Source organism: Canis lupus, chromosome 3 (genome assembly GCF_011100685.1).
Source record: "Canis lupus familiaris isolate Mischka breed German Shepherd chromosome 3, alternate assembly UU_Cfam_GSD_1.0, whole genome shotgun sequence".
Classification (NCBI taxonomy): Eukaryota; Metazoa; Chordata; class Mammalia; order Carnivora; family Canidae; genus Canis; species Canis lupus.
The window spans coordinates 14,501,845-14,518,420 of NC_049224.1; the positions used below are offsets into that span (position 1 = coordinate 14,501,845).

Below are 16,576 nucleotides of genomic sequence, written 5' to 3' on the forward strand. Positions count from 1 at the left end.
GTATAAGTGTTTTCCAAATGTAACACAGAATTTGCTTATACTGGAGAATTATTTATTTATCTGAAAATCCAATTTAGTTGGGCACCCTGTTCTAAATCTGGCACTTGCCTTCATGTCGTATGACTTATGTCTTCTTCAGCTATAAAAGGAGAATTTAATCCTAGTGCTATGGAACAGTTGTTACCTCGGTGGCATAAGGGCTGCCACAACCTCTCGATGGCTGCCTGATGTCTTTGCGGGCATGGAGATAAGAGTCCTCTGGGCCCCAGTCTGTCCTCCATCCCTCTGAGAGCCTTAAGAAGAAACAGTGAAGATGTTTTTCAAATGTTTATTTTGAGCTGAAATATTCTCTTTTTCTACTATATTTAATTGGGTTTTGATCTGTGTGACTTAAGAGAGAAGATTGGGTGCTAAGGGAGTTTTTTTTTTGTTTTTGTTTTTTGTTTTTTTTGTTTTTTTTGTTTTTTTAACCTGGCAGTCATGGCTAAGCTATCTTATCCATTTTCAGGTGGGATAAAGTGAAGGGAGGTTTATTCTTCTGGGTTCTTTTGCTCTACCAAGTCCTAGCACTAGTGCCTATTTGATTAATTTGAAAATAGCATCTTTGTGCATTTTGGTAAAGGACAACATGATTAGGTAATGACGAATGAATTGTTGAAAATAATATACAGGGATGATAAGTGAGGTGAGAAATTTCGTTTCACCAAGGGAACTATTTAAATACAGTAAAGGGAAGGAAAAATTCTTTTCTAACCTTCAAGGTCTTCAGCTGGACTAAGAATTAGATTTACATGAGACACATTAGCAGGTAGAAAAAAAACCCCAAAGTTTTATTATGGGCACACAGGGGCCCAATAATTAAATTGAGACCTACGGAAATGACCAAGGCAGGCAGTTTTTATACATACTTTTTAGACAACAAGACAATAAATCTTTGAGGGATTGACCAAAGAACATTTAACTTTGGGAGTTTTAATTAATAAGGAATTCTAGACAGAGTTTGGGCTGGGGTAGTAAATTATTAAAAAAGAACAAGGCTTGTTTATATAGCCTCCTCAGCTCTACATTCTGTGGTGATAAGGATGTTTCTTTACCTTGAGCTCTAGGGTACCTTTTATAGGGGAGGCTTCTTTCCTGTTTTCAGGAAGTTGGGGGTGGGGAGGGTGTCTCAGGCTGTCTGCATGGGCTATCTCATAAGTAACTTTTTTTTTCATAAGTAATTTTTATTTAAAAGAGTCAATATGACAAAGTGGCCTGTCTTGGGGTAGCCCCTACAACAGAAGAGCTTGCCACTTTCCTGCGAGGCCAGTACTTTCCTGACTACTCTTCTGCATGTCAGCCTTTTTAGTTTTTGTGTCTCTGGCTGCAATTTTATGCCTTCTTTCTCTTTCTCACTTGGTATCATTTCACTGATTTCAAGTACTTTAGAATAATTTTGTAGCCTTTATGCTATCCCAGATTTTGATTCGTTCATCTGAGGTTTCTGCTTCAACAAAGTTTGTTCTTATCAGTGGGCAGTAATTCAGACCTCCTCAAAAGAGTTTTGGCATCCAACTGTGAAGTTGTTTTTCCTTGAGCATTGCTCCATAGGAGGCAAGTATTAAGAAACTTAACGAGAAGTGCTAACTCAGAAGTGCCTTGCTGACATTTTGTTGTTGTTGTTTTGCAGAGAAATGAACTAATGTTCAGCTTCAGCACTGTGAACTCCTCACACTTGAGTTTGATGAGGAAAATAGGACTGGGGATTCAGATGCATCACTGTTTAATTAAAGATGATGCCATTAAAGAATTTAGATTTGTGAGAACAAAATGGCTGATGCCAACACAAGGAAGCTTTGCCACTGATGCCTTTTAGAATTCACTGTTCCAAGACACGGAAGGACTTTCCATTAGTGCAACTTCCTAGCTAAACACATCTCTTTTCTGAAGACGAGACTGAGGTTCTTTGGAAGTGGACTCAAGCAGCCACCATCAAGAGCTCTTTGCATAAAATTTGATTTTCTCTTTCTTTTCTGAAAGGAGGAAGGTGGTAACGTTGATTCTTTGTCACTCTTCCTCTCTCCACATCTCCTGCCCTTTGCTAATGGTGGATTCAATTGCAGAATTCTATTAGTTATTATATCCTGTTACAATGAATAATCTTTTCAACTGTGGAAACTGAATTGGACCCGCTAGTCATTTAGTGAGCAGCCATGGAGCACTCATGTGCTTCAGGTCTTCAGACCAGGGAATCTAGTATTTGGATTATTCCTAAGGATTCCTTTGGTGTTACCATAGTTGCTTAGTAAGTGAGACATTAATATGTGTTTTGGGCAGTGGTGAACTCTTATCTCTGACAAGGATTTATCTATTTTAGTAGCTTCTCATCTTCCCTCAGGGGAGATAAGTGACATTCTGACTAGAATCTCTAACAGTATTTGTCATCATTATTTGGGGTTCTCAGCATGACAACAGTGAACATAAATTCTTTATGAAATTAATCTCAGGGACAAAAGATTTGTCATTATAATGATCTGTGTCTTTTCTTCGATAGGGTGCAATTTCTAGTAAATATTAAGTCAGTCAAAATAGTACTTTTCATGTAAAAAGTTTTATGTAAACTATACATTATACTTCTTTGCCATCTTTAGTTTATGGTAGCAATCACAACTAATAGCAGGGAAAGATTAAAAGTACATCAGTAAATTACTCATACTCTGGCTCCTAAATAATCTAATTTTAAAAACCCAGTAAATTGTGTTCTTTTGGAAAGAGAACAGTTGAAAGAGATGAAAAGCAATTATGCTACAGTTTTGTTAGTCCATTTGTGTTATTCAAGCACACGTATGATGAGCTCCCTGTACTTAACATATTTTATATGCAGACATTATCAGAAAGCTTTTGAATATATTATGTAATTTAATAACTTTCTGCTTAATATCTCATTACATTAAATGTAACACTGAATTTGTGTTTCCTAATGGGTGGGAGCCATGTCTTAATCTGTTTTTGTGTATCCATTCCCTAATGGATAGATGGATGGATGGATGCAAGGCTATGAGAGAGAGGTAGGAGATGGGAGAAAAAGGAAGAGAGGGTGGGCAGGCTGTTTGGTATTCAGAAGTCCTATTCCTCAAAAATAATTATATGGGGATCCCTGGGTGGCACAGGGGTTTGGCGCCTGCCTTTGGCCCAGGGCACGATCCTGGAGACCCGGGATCGAATCCCACATCGGGCTTCCGGTGCATGGAGCCTGCTTCTCCCTCTGCCTGTGTCTCTGCCTCTCTCTCTTTCTCTCTCTGTGACTATCATAAATAAATAAACATTTAAAAAAAATAATTATATGAATTCCCTGATTCGTGTCAGTCTACTAAAACACCACGACTGTTAATTTTATGGAGGTATAGTGTTTTCATAGGAAGAGAGAACACAACAGTGATAGCCTTTTCTTTATTCTTTGAAACTTACACTAAATTATTGAATCAAAAAGAACTAGTTTTTATTAAAATGGGAACATTTCTAAATTTCCTAATTTTTTACTAATACAATGACATAATATTTTGAGAGCAGCCAACCGGTTATGACATATCATATGCTACCAGTTTGGTGCTTAGGGAACCAAATGTCCTCCCAGGACTTGACTTCCAAAGGACAAATTTTCCATGCCAAGGAGAAATATTCATTGTTCGTAGAGAACAGTGTGAATCTATACCATGGTCCCCACATAATAATGCCTCATGGCACATTTAACCAGAGGTATATGAGGCACTAGGAAGGAGAGATGTCACAGAGGCCATAGTGGTACAGGTCAGGCATTTCTTTGCAGCCACATGAGGCATCTTTCTAAAGAATGAAAATCTCTCTCTAGTTGGTGCCAATTGATACTGATTTTTAAAGTTCTTTTCACATAATCAATAGGAAAGTAAAAATGTTGAAGAGTCCCCAACAAATAAAACATGGTGCACAAGTTAATCTCTGCTTTCAATAAGCAAATCCTGAGTTTTCAGTCTAGTCAACTTCAAACAACCTGTGCCAATTACATACCTGCAAAGACAGCATCGTGGTGGCCTCACGCCAAGCTGGTACTTATTTATTTTTAAGACCTTGGAAATCCAAACTAGTTTTGGGAATAAACCAAGAACTGTATAAATTAACCCATGACAAGAATATTAAATGAGACACTTCATAAATTTGAATTCTCATATAATCTATGCATATCTCAGTGCTGGACTGTATTCACATTCACAGATGATCTACAAATTGACATGGAGACTAGTGCACAAGAAAAAAAAATGGTTTCATCACCTACTTCTATATAGTTGTTGTGGCCTCTGGTTAATTCTTAGGCCTATTCTGATACAGAAACTGTATGCCGTGAACCATAAACCTAGTACTTTAGGTTATAGGTATTTCCTCTCTTCCCTCCCTTAAGATATATTGAATGCCCATCATGTCATATACTGTTCTAGATACATAGTAGGGTGAACCAAATAGATAGAAATTATTGGCCTCAAAGAGCTTATCTCTCAGCAGGAATGCCATTTGAAATACTGTATTAGTGTCAAATATTAAACATGATTATAGTCTTTTATGAAATTCAAATCAATCTGATTAAGCTTCATCAAGGTACCTGCAAAGATAAGTCAGTCCTGGTCCTTGTATCTAGAAATTGATAGTCTAGTGGGGTAAATAGATATGTGTGGTCAGGAGTTAAAATGTAGTAAGACAGTACTAGAGGGAGATATTGACATTGCACAGAGTGGAGGGAAACAAACTCCTTTCCTCAGGGAGAGGAGGAATCAAGGAGAGAGGCTGTTAGGATAGGGATGGTCAGGAGGACTTCGGCAATGTGACCCTGTCTGCTGAACACCTAATCATTCCTTTAAAATCCTCCTCTCCCTTGAATACTGCCACTTGATGGGGAAATCAACAGAACCTGTAGGATTTTATTTGGAATTGACATTGTCTATTGTAATGTTGCTCCTGCTTATTCTTAAAATTTGTTGTTTTATTGGAAAGATTTTGCTTGGTTTTAAACGTTAAAAGTGAAGAAAGGAGCAATTTTGGGCCCGGGGCCATTTCAGGAGTAAGACTTTTCTTTTTGTCAGCCTTGACTTCTCTTTGGATATGGAGAAAGCAAAAGGCAGAAAAAACTCCACAAAGTCGAGTGAAGACTATCTGGTTGGCCATTCCCAACCTGTACCAGAAGAAGCCTAAGAGAACAGTAGGCTTCTGGTGAACCAAAGTTACCGGGAACCTCAGCAAGTGGGACCAAATGGAAAAGATCTGTGAAAGAAGATGAAGTTTCCTGTTCAGAAAAAATGGCACAAGGCAAGAGTACAAGAGTAAGAATTCAGAAGAAAATCCCAGTTCCTCCATTACATTCTAAACAGCCACCAGCCAACTTGCTTCACCGAGACATCCTGCGGCCCTGGTGCCAAGAACTCAAGCTGAGCACCAAAGGCCAGAAATTAGATGTATATAAGCGAATCTGCAAATATGCTTACCCAGATCAAAAGACGAACATTCCTGTCACCACAGAGGAGGCCAAGATTCTCACACAGACACAAAGAAGATTGATGATGGACAAGGGGAAAATGTCTCTGGAAAGTCCTGGAACAAAGATACCTTCTGATGGAACCTACCCTCCTGAAGTGGCTGCCCCCACAAGGGATCTGATGCTCTCCTGGAGGGGGTCAATACTATTGTTGTGACAACTTAGGCCCCAGATACCATGTTTGCCTCCTGGTACAGAATTGCAGCCAGGGCTGGGAAGATGGAGACAGTGGCATCACCACAGGAGGCCCACGGTGTCAAGTGGTGTGTGGTCCATGGGAGAAGTATGCCTGCAGACACACAAGGTTGGACTCACCTGCAATTTCATGCAGGACAAGCCTGGGTGCCTGAAAAGTGAGGGAGAGTATGTGCCCTCTTCTTGCTCCCCACTTGTGACTTTCCACCCCCACAGCTGGAGGACAGTATGCTGTGCCCCAAATGTGTTCACAGGAATAAGGTGTTAATGAAAAGCCTCCAATGAGCTTTCAATAGCAAGAAAAGGGACACAGTTGTGATTATAATCAATGGTACAAAGAAAACTACAATCATCTCCGTGGTGACATTGATGGCCGGACGGCAGACTGCTCACACCCTCCATGCTTCCTGTTTACAGGGACACAGGCTAGTGCATTGCACATGTTACCGTCCAATCTCCCCCGGGACCTGTGGCTTCATGGGTGGAGATGCAGGGGCTCTTAGGTTTTAAACTGGAAGAGCATTTCAGAAATGACCATTCATTCTACTTAATAAGAAGAAAAAGTCATTCATAGTACCCAAACGTTTACCCTTCTGAGATAGAAGTGACCTTAACTTCTTTTATATGGTCTCATTCATTTGGGGAATATAAAAAATAGTGAAAGGGAATAAAGGGGAAAGGAGAAAAAAATAAGTGGGAAATATCAGAAAGGGAGACAGAACATGAAAGACTCCTAACTCTGGGAAATGAACTAGGGGTGGTGGAAGGGGAGGTGGACGGGGGGCGGGGGTGACTGGGTGATGGGCACTGAGGTGGGCACTTGACGGGATGAGCACTGGGTGTTATTCTGTACGTTGACAAATTGAACACCAATAAAAAATAAATTTAAATAAATAAATAAATAAATAAATAAATAAATAAATAAATAAATAAAGTGGGAACCTGAGCCTCACCTGGCAGAAGGTTTGGAGAGGGGGAATGAGTGGAAAGCACAGGTGTGCTTCCACACTGGATTTCTCTACAATTCTAATTCCTCCAGAGACTGCTACCTTTTCAGGCCTATGACTTCAGGCTGTTGAGTATTTTAAACCAAAGGGAAAGCTGTTATTCTTTCCCACTCCCAAAAACATACTTTTAATATACAAAACATTTTTTGATGTTTTGTTAATAATCTGAGACCTCTATGGTGTGTCTCTGGGATAATAATATAGAACACTTTGAGGGTATTATTTCCACCTGTAACTATCATGTGTGTTTCTACTGCTTAAAAATATTTAAGGGTACTTCTGAATCATAAATTCATAATGTATTGGATTTTAAATTGTATATAAAATCATCTATTGTATATAGGAAACCATATGCATTGTGGGAAAATTCTTAATATTCTTAACTCAGGATTAAGCCAAAAACCCTGATTTTCTTTGCCATGGTTATTTTTAAAACCATTCGAATGAAGTAAGAGTAACATTTAAAAAAAAAAAAGCTATACATTTAATGTCTATAAATTGAGGAGTTTGATTCATTTAAAATTTTTTGTCCTTCCTGAATTTATAGTCCTGTGGTTCTTAGAAAAGATTTTTTTCACTTGTGTTTTTATGGCAGTTTCCAACATTGTTTTATTGTTGGGGATTTGGAGATTATGAGATTTCTTTTCCCCCTCTAATGTACTGGAAGGAGTAGTAGAGTTAGAAAGTTTGCAACCATTAGGATATGGGCAGTTTTGGGCAAGAATCCTCAATAAATGTTAAAAATGTTAAAAAAAAATTAAAAGTGCACAAGTTGCCTTGTTCCAGTAAAACTAAACATGTACACACACACACACAAATAAATAAAATAAAATAAAATAAAATAAAATAAAATAAAATAAAATAAAATAAAATAAAACAAAACACTCATAATTTGACGTGGTAAAGTAAAAGTGATAGAGTATTGATGCTGGTACTCTTATTCATTTTTTCATCCTTGAATATTTAAGCATTTATTCCCAAGGCTTGAGAAAAAGAACAGAGTTGATCAATAGGGATACGATTAGCATAATAAAATAACATCCAAGATAAAAATTAATAAAATAGGCACAGTTATTTTTAAGAGTTCTCTCTCTCTGGAGGTATTGAGGGGGAGTCAAATTGTGAAATTAGCTGTTAGAGCTGATACAGATTTCACATTCATTTAGTTGACCATAGCTTCGTACAAGGTTTCTGTGCATCTTCTAAAGAATTGCATTTGTGGCTAATTAGCCTTTCAAATGAATTCTTTTCAAGGTAATAATAGCAATGAAATTATAGCATCTCTATCTGTGCAAATTTTCATGAATTGCTGTATGTGGTTGGATCCACAGAATACTGTATTGCTGAGAGACATGTTCTCAGAGTTCACCCACTCCAAATACAACCTTTTATGCTGTTTCTGGAAATATAACACTAATAGCTAACATTCCTATGGTATTTACTGTGTACCCTGACACTGTCATAAGCACAGTGCAATTGTTAACTCCCTACACCCTCACCACCTGATGAGGCATGACCTGGTATGTTACATTTCACAGAAAGGAAAACGATGATATAAAGGAATTAAGCCACTTGCCCAAGGTCCCACAGCTAGAAAATATCAGAGCCAGGGTGCAAAGGCAAGCAGTCAGGCCACAGGGTTGTCTTCTTAACTATTATATCATGCTGTTTCTAAATTAGAGAATCAGCATTCTTATCATGATATTATTTTGAGAACTTTAAATATCAAAAATTACCATGAACCGTATATCAGATGTTAGGTGTGTATTTGCATGTTAAATACAAATTCCTTATCTGATGATGAGGCCATCATAGCCTTTAAATCCCATTTGGCTCATATACAAGCACTGACTACAAGCCTCTTTGATTCTCCTGGTTGACTATGACTCAAGCCTCACTTCACTAAATCCTGAAACATTTCATCAAATGCTGAGACTTGCCTTCTAAACTATGCTAGCCCAGTGACTTTCACCACCTCTAGGAACCATTCTTCATTCATTCATCCATTCATCAAAAGTATATTGAGCATCTCTGTGCCAAGTACTCTGCTAAAAGCAGGACTTCTGAGGGTACACTGCACGGAGATACAAATTCCACTAAAACCAGATCTATTCACAAATATTTCTAAATTATGATGAGTTTCATAAAAGACACAGCAGGTTACCGTGGTAAAGAATAGCAGATGGAGGGGTGCCTGGGTGGCGCAGTGCATTAGGCAGGTTAAGCATCCAACTCTTGGTTTTGGTTCAGGTCATGAACTCTGGGACCTGAGATTGAGTTCTCTGTCAGGCTTCACACTCAGTGTGGAGTCTGCTTGAGATTTTTTCTCTCTGCCCTTCCCACTCATATGCTCTCTTGCTCAAATAAATAAATAAATCTTAAAAACAACAACAATAAAAAGAATAGCAGAGAGAGAATTTTTTCAGTGGGTGGTTCGGGGTAGGTTTCTCTGAGATGACACGAGCTGACACCTCCAGGATGAGAAAGAGGAAGTCATGCAGTTAGCCTGGAGAAGAAGTTTCCACTGGAAAAATAGCAGCCTGTGTAAATCTCCTAGTGGGCAAGAGCTTAGCCCTGGCAAGCAACTCACACAGGGTTAGTGCGGCTAGCACGTAGTGAAGGGAGAGAGGGGCCAGAGATGACACTGGAGAAACTAGTGATGGAGATTGTACAAGATTTTGTAAGCCACGATAAGGAGTTTTCAGTGTTTGAAAATCCCCTGAAAAGTTTTAGGCAGGAGAGTAACATGATCATTTTTTATGTTTAGTGATCACTTCAGCTGCTTTGGGAGACATGAGTGCAACATTCTAGAAGGCTACGGGGTAAATTCAGGTTAGGGATGATGGGGCATGTACTGGAGCATGGTGGTGATGGATTTGGGAAAGAAGACAGAGTTAAGACACATCTTGAAAGTGTACTTCATGACACTTGCTGATGGGTCTGATGGAAGGTTGAAGAGAAAAGAGAGGAAAGGATGCTGCTGAGCAACAGGGTGGATGGTTACTGCTTTCCCTGAGTTGAAGGATGGGGACAGGTCGAATGGGATAATCAAGAGATCATTTTGGATGTGTTAAGTGTGAGTTGCCCAGGAAGCATTCAAATAGAGATGTCACATAAGTGATTGGCTATGTGGACTTAAAACCCAGAAGAGTCTGAGCCCCATGGAATGGGTGTCACTTAAAGCAACAGAAATTCATGTACTGGCTCAGGTACAGAATGCCAAGATCAATGTGAAGCATGTCGACAATCACAACCTGTGGCACCTACACCACCATTTGCAGAGAGAAGACAATGCTTTCTGTTTTCCTGAACACAACTGCTCTTTCTCTGTCGCCTGCTGGAAAGGCAGAAATAGCCAGGCTATCTATCCTGCTCTTTTTCCTGTGGCTGCACATAGCAGAACACTAGCTGAATTCTACAGGTGGAATGAAATTAATACCACCGCTTGCATTCTTCTCTCCCCAGAGTCCCTTCTTCCTCACTTGGACTTCACCCCCTGAGCAGGCCCTCCCAGAACCTCACTCCATGATTTGCCCTCATACCACTGATACAAAGCACTTGGATGGATCCTGCCCTCTCTGGGACACAGAATCATCCCACCTATATGCAGAGAAGGACTGAAAATCCAGGTTCCTCCACCATGTTTTTCCCCTTCAGAACACTAAATTCTGTTGTACTGCACAAGAAAAATCTAACAAATGGCTTCTGGCAGAAAGACATTCTGCTGGAAGTCCGTGGGCATACAGAGTTTTTAGCAGACAGGACCAGAGCTGGTGAGAATACTCTGTCAGTTATTCCAAAGGTGTACTTACTCGCTGGTTCCTGGCTCCATGCACACAGGCCATGTTCTTTAGAATGCGGCCCTTGCTAATTTGCTTCACTTACAAAGAGTTCATTCCAGCCAATTTAAAAGAGCTCAACATAAAAATAAAAATGTGTCCAGGCAGCTCACCCAAAGTAAGTATAAATGGCTCACAGATGTGAAAGACAGTCTCACTAGCAATTAAATGCATGCAACACAAAAGGAGGTGCCTCTTTTAACCTGTCAGAGCAGCAGACATTTTACGATTTGTACAACAGACGATGTTGAAGGTGTGAGTTTATGAGTTCCCACCCAGCATTCACAGCATTTTCACACAGTTTCTTCCTCTTCACAACTGCAGAGCAAAGTAGGAAAAGGGTTGAATAGAATGGTGTATGATCAGGGGTTGGGAGTCAGGGTAGGGATGGGAAACAGACATAGGTCTCATGTGGGGTGGGGTGGAGAGTTTTGGAGGGGGAGGAAGGCAATTTTGAGAAGTGCTAAAATAGATTATAAGTTAGGTTAAATTTTTAAATTTTTGAGAAATGCAAGCAAATAATGAAATTTCTCGTTTAGCTTCTGCACCGTATGTTTTAAAATGTGATCTTCTGTAGGAGATTGACTTACTAGAATTATCTGATAGTATCTCTTTTGGAGTCGATGTTTGGGAAACTCAATTGCCATTGGTGGAAATGTAAGTTTTGGCGGGTTATTTTTGGAGGGTTGGTGATTTGACAACATCTCTCAAAATTAAAAACACAACACTTTTATCTAGCAATTCCTTTGGTAGAAATTTACCCATTAAATACTCATAAATGTGCACACACACCCCCAATGTGCATAAGATGAACTTCATTGCAGCATTGTTTGTAATAGTATAGAAAAGAGGAAAAAAATGAGAAACCTAAAGATCCATCAATAAAAACCTGATTAAATAAATTTTAGTGCGTGCAGTATAGAATTCTGTTGGTTTCTTATGAAGGACGAGGTTGATCTGAATGTTCTGATATCAAAAGACTGTCAAGATGTTAGTATAAGAAAAATGCATAATCATACAATACATTCATTCTTATATCTGTATTTTTTAAAGATATGTGCCAATTTTTCTTTTTGGAGAATACTCAAGAAAATGTTAATGGTGGTTACCATTGTGGAGAAGCAAGAGTTTGGATGGAAAGTGCAAGATTTTACTTTTTACTTTTACTTTTATGTTCCATTTGGAGTACACAGTCAGTGGATATGTTTTAAAGAAATGTCAGCTGACAGAGATGTTCCTGGGAATTCCACATGCAGTGCTCCCAACTACACATGTAAGCCCTGGGTTGTCTTTACCAAGAGAATGGTGTGTGATGCTGTTATTTTTTAACTCTGATTTTTGCTTACCTCTCTCTCACTGTCCATAACCCACGACACCAAGTGGAGAGCAAATTTCTGGATTTTTCCACTGTTTTCTAACTATGTGATATCATTTCTATTTTATTTTCAGAACTGAAAGTTTCATATGAAGCAGCTTAAGGTGCCAAATACCTTTCTTTGCATCCCTTTGTATAGTGCATGTCTGACACACTTAGTGATGCATTTATTGGCTCTGTAAATAGACCTTATAACTATTTGATTCGATTGTATAAACAAAGTCATTCTGAGTAGTAGCATTCGAAAACAGGCACCTGGCTGTGAAAATAAGCATAGATATGTCAATTACCCATAACTGGGAACCTCTCAAAGTCTTGCAGTGAACCAAGACAAGTGGCTGGTCTAATAACTCAGTTGATGAGGCAGTGAGATTCAGAACCCTTGCTAATACTTCAGGTCTTCAGGCTTTTGCAATTTGAACTAACACTTTTGTGGAAAGCAAGCATTAAGAAGGGCTTGTGTTGTGATGAGCTCTGGGTGCTATATGCAGCTGATGAATTATTGAAAACTACATCTGAAACTAATGATGTAGTATATATTGGCTAATTGAATTTAAATTTTAAAAAGTGAGATGCTGTGCTCACAGGTAGCCTTTTCAATTACGACAAATGGGTCTGTTTTAGCTGAAGGCATGAAGACGTAAGAGCTTAAAGAAACGAACAACATTTTTCTGCAAAATGAAGGGGTGCATTTTCATCTCTGGAATCTAAAAATAATTTTATAATTATATATTCTACTTTCTTGGGTAATTTTTTTTCTGCACCTTCTATTTTTTTTCAATTGGCCATTTAAGTTTAATAGTAAAAGACTGGTTAATGATAAGAAAGCATCGTAAAACCTTCAGAAGGAAAGGAGAATGTTTTGTGGATCATTTGTTTTTTGTGTGTGCGTGTGTGGCAGTTTTAAGTTATTTTTAAAATCAGTACTTTTTAAAATAAATCTATTTTTTATTGGTGTTCAATTTGTCAACGTACAGAATAACACCCAGTGCTCATCCCGTCAAGTGCCCACCTCAGTGCCCACCACCCAGTCACCCCCACCCCTCACCCACCTCCCCTTCCACCACCCCTAGTTCATTTCCCAGAGTTACGAGTCTTTCATGTTCTGTCTCCCTTTCTGATATTTCCCACTTATTTTTTTCTCCTTTCCCCTTTATTCCCTTTCACTATTTTTTATATTCCCCAAATGAATGAGACCATATAAAAGAAGTTAAGGTCACTTCTATCTCAGAAGGGTAAACGTTTGGTACTATGAATGACTTTTTCTTCTTATTAAGTAGAATGAATGGTCATTTCTGAAATGCTCTTCCAGTTTAAAACCTAAGAGCCCCTGCATCTCAACCCATGAAGCCACATGTCTTAACGTGACCAAATGAATTTTGACCATAAATGAGACCATATAATTTTTCTGCACCTTCTAGATGGAGAAAGTTATATATGATTTCTACACTCCGTGAACTGATATAAAGATAATGTGTGTGGTTGTTGTCTTTTTACTAATTATAAACACCTGAGTTGTATATACATTGACTAAAGCCTCTATCCTAAAATAGCAACCAGCTATTTAGTCTAGCTAATGACACCAAAGAGATTTGATTAGAAACTAGCAAACAAATGCCCTATAAATTACTTAGAGTAGTAGAAGGCAGAGAAAAATATCTCTTCCAGGAGAAAGATTCTAAGTCTAATTTAGAAACCTTTGATATTAGAAATTTAAAATACTTTTTCTTTAACCACAACCCACCCTTTTCTTTTGACATGAACTTTTAGCTAAGGAAACTTGCATAATTAGGGTCTGAGCCATTAAAATTTCCATGTAGTTTCAGATGTCTAGTTCACTTTTTATTTTATTTTATTTTTAATCTGGGAGGAAGTATTCATGTGCTGCCTGAGAGCATGGGCTTTTGGTATTGGAAATGTTTGAATCCTATTTCTAGCATTTTCTAGCTGAAGCAAGTAATTCAACTTCTCTAATCTTTAGTTTCCATGTCCATATTACTAGGCTAATAAGAGTAATTATTCCTTAGGTTTTTGTGCACAGTAAATGAGACAATGATTGTGCTTCATTGATGTTAACTATGTCACCAGTTGAAATACACTGGATTGCAAGTAACAAAAAGCACAACTCACACAGACTATGATTATAAAGGGAATTTTATTGGCTCATATAACTGGAAGACTTAGAGATTAATGCAGTGGTTTAATCAAGTTGTGAGATTGAGTGTATTTCTGTCTATCCACCTAGCCTTTCTCATTATTAGCTTTATCCCAGTTTAATTCCTCTCGTGAACTCCACACGATTGCCAACATTCCCAGGCCAGCTACATGTTTCCTCATTTTCATCCAGGAGGAATGACTGAGCCTATTCTAGCATTCTCAACCAAGACCAAAGACCAAAGATTTACCTTGACTGGAAGAGCTTTGGTCGCATTCCTAACTCTGAACCAGTCACTGTCATCAGGGCATTGGATTGGCCTAATCTTTGTGACATTCTCCACTCTTGAGATGAAGAGCAAATTAGTTTCCCACAACCACAGTGATTACCAAGAGCAAAGTGAGGGATATTGGGAGGAGAAAAGTGGAAATGCCCACTTGAAGGTAATCAGTACATGTAGTATTATACTGTTGTCCAGCCCCCACCACCACCCACTGTTGGGCAGGTTGTCTACTGCCCAGGCAGGAAGTTAATCTGTGTACCTTAGTGAGCTCAGGGAACATTTACACCAAAAAAAAGTTGTTAAAATTTCTATTAGAGGCAGAGTGATTTCAGGAAACACACACACACACACACACACACACACACACACACATACAACTGTTTGCCAAGATGAATAGTATATGTTTCTGTAATAAATCAAAACCTCCCTGCACTGAATACCTATTACTGAGAAACATTTGACCATTTTTGATTTTCAATTTAATGCTACGCTCTGAGGAAGTTTTTAAAAATTCAAAGTGACACCCAGCATCATTATCTACTCATATGACATCACTCAAGTTTTGGCAGTTTAGAAGATGTCTTTTTTGCAATTAGGACTGAGAACACTTAAGCTGTTATTCACTTTGTTCTAACAACGTCTTTGGAACACTTAGAGAATATCAGTTAATTGAATAATTTAAACTAAGCATCTATTTTCATTGTATTTACTTCACTGCTACAGTCCACTATTGAAAATTTCTAGGTCTACTATTTATCTATGGCAGATCCTGCTTTAACATTTATTAATCCAATAGATTTTATTTACATATGGAAAACCCTCATAAAATACCTTTCTCTATGACAGACTATGTGCTAAGTAAATAAAATTAAGAGTCCTGTGGTGACATTTCAGAATTTGAAATCTCACAAACAAGTATAAAAGCATGTTGCAAAAGGAAATATAAATGTATTTTTGATTTCTTGTCTTTATTATTCATACCTCTCCTCATAGCTCTCTCACCCACTGTAAGAATAATTGCAAATGATGCACTTTCCTCACAAAATCGTGCTCAGATGAGAGCATTTCTATTCATGGATGAAGGATTCTGAAGATCTGTGAAAATTGAGAAATGTCCATATTTATCCCTGACAAGTGACTTTCTACAACTGCTCAGACTTCTCCTTTACAGTGCTTCCTTTGTGAATGCCTTAAAGTCTCAACTAGATACTAATCTAGCTTTCATACCATTTAGTTTATATTCTTATCTGTAATCAGACTATCTTCTTAATAGTACAAAGGCAGGGTCTAAATACTATATTTTTCACACAGGATACTGTTTCACACATGTTACTTCATTTAATTTTCACAACAATTCTAGCAGGTAGGTACTATTTTTATCCTAATTTTGTAAGATGAGAACCTAAGCAATTGGATGATGGAGGAAAAATTTAAAGGAAAAAAAAATCTGACTATAATCTGTTCTCTTTCCTTTGAAAATGAGCAGAAAATTTGGAAGTAAAGTAGATCAACCTCCTTTTTTTACAGGTTAGAAATTGAAGGTCAGAGAGGGTAGTTATATGCCTAAGATAGTAAAGCTAGTTTTACGGAGGAGTAGGAAGTAAAACCCAAATCTTGTGACTTCTAGCCTAGTGTATGGTCCCTGTTAGCATTCTCTTCAGTTACCTGCAGTTGAAATGGTAATAGCAGTCATACTACAAAATTATTTTGATTAAATATAATTAATATATATCCTTTACACATCATTCTGTTTTCTTGTTTATGAAATTTGTTAGGTTAATTTATCACTAACATGCTTACTATGAAGTGTATCATTATACTTACTAAGCAAAAACCAAATTAGAATAGTTGCCCCCGGGATCCCCAGGTGGCTCAGCGGTTTGGAGCCCGCCCTCAGCCCAGGGTGTGATCCTGGAGTTCCGGGATCGAGTCCCATGTCGGGATCCCTGCATGGAGCCTGCTTCTCCCTCTGCCTGTGTCTCTGCCTCTCTCTGTGTCTCTCATGAATAAATAAATAAAATCTTAAAAAAAAAAAAAAGAATAGTTGCCCCCTACCAGAGACTAGGTTATTTACATGAAAGAACTAGCTGTGTAGAAACTTTCAAAAACTTTATACTTTAAAGTATTTTAGATTTACAGAAAAGTTATAAAGAGAGAACAGATGATTTCCATGTATCACATATCCA

At 38.1% G+C, this 16,576-nt stretch overlaps 1 protein-coding gene and 1 pseudogene across 1 annotated transcript in view; both read left to right on the forward strand.

Moving 5' to 3' along the window:
- LOC102156090 overlaps positions 1 to 6,468 on the forward strand; it is a 33,545-nt pseudogene extending 27,077 nt beyond the window's left edge.
- MCTP1 (multiple C2 and transmembrane domain containing 1) overlaps positions 1 to 16,576 on the forward strand; it is a 532,324-nt gene that overhangs the window by 206,681 nt on the left and 309,067 nt on the right.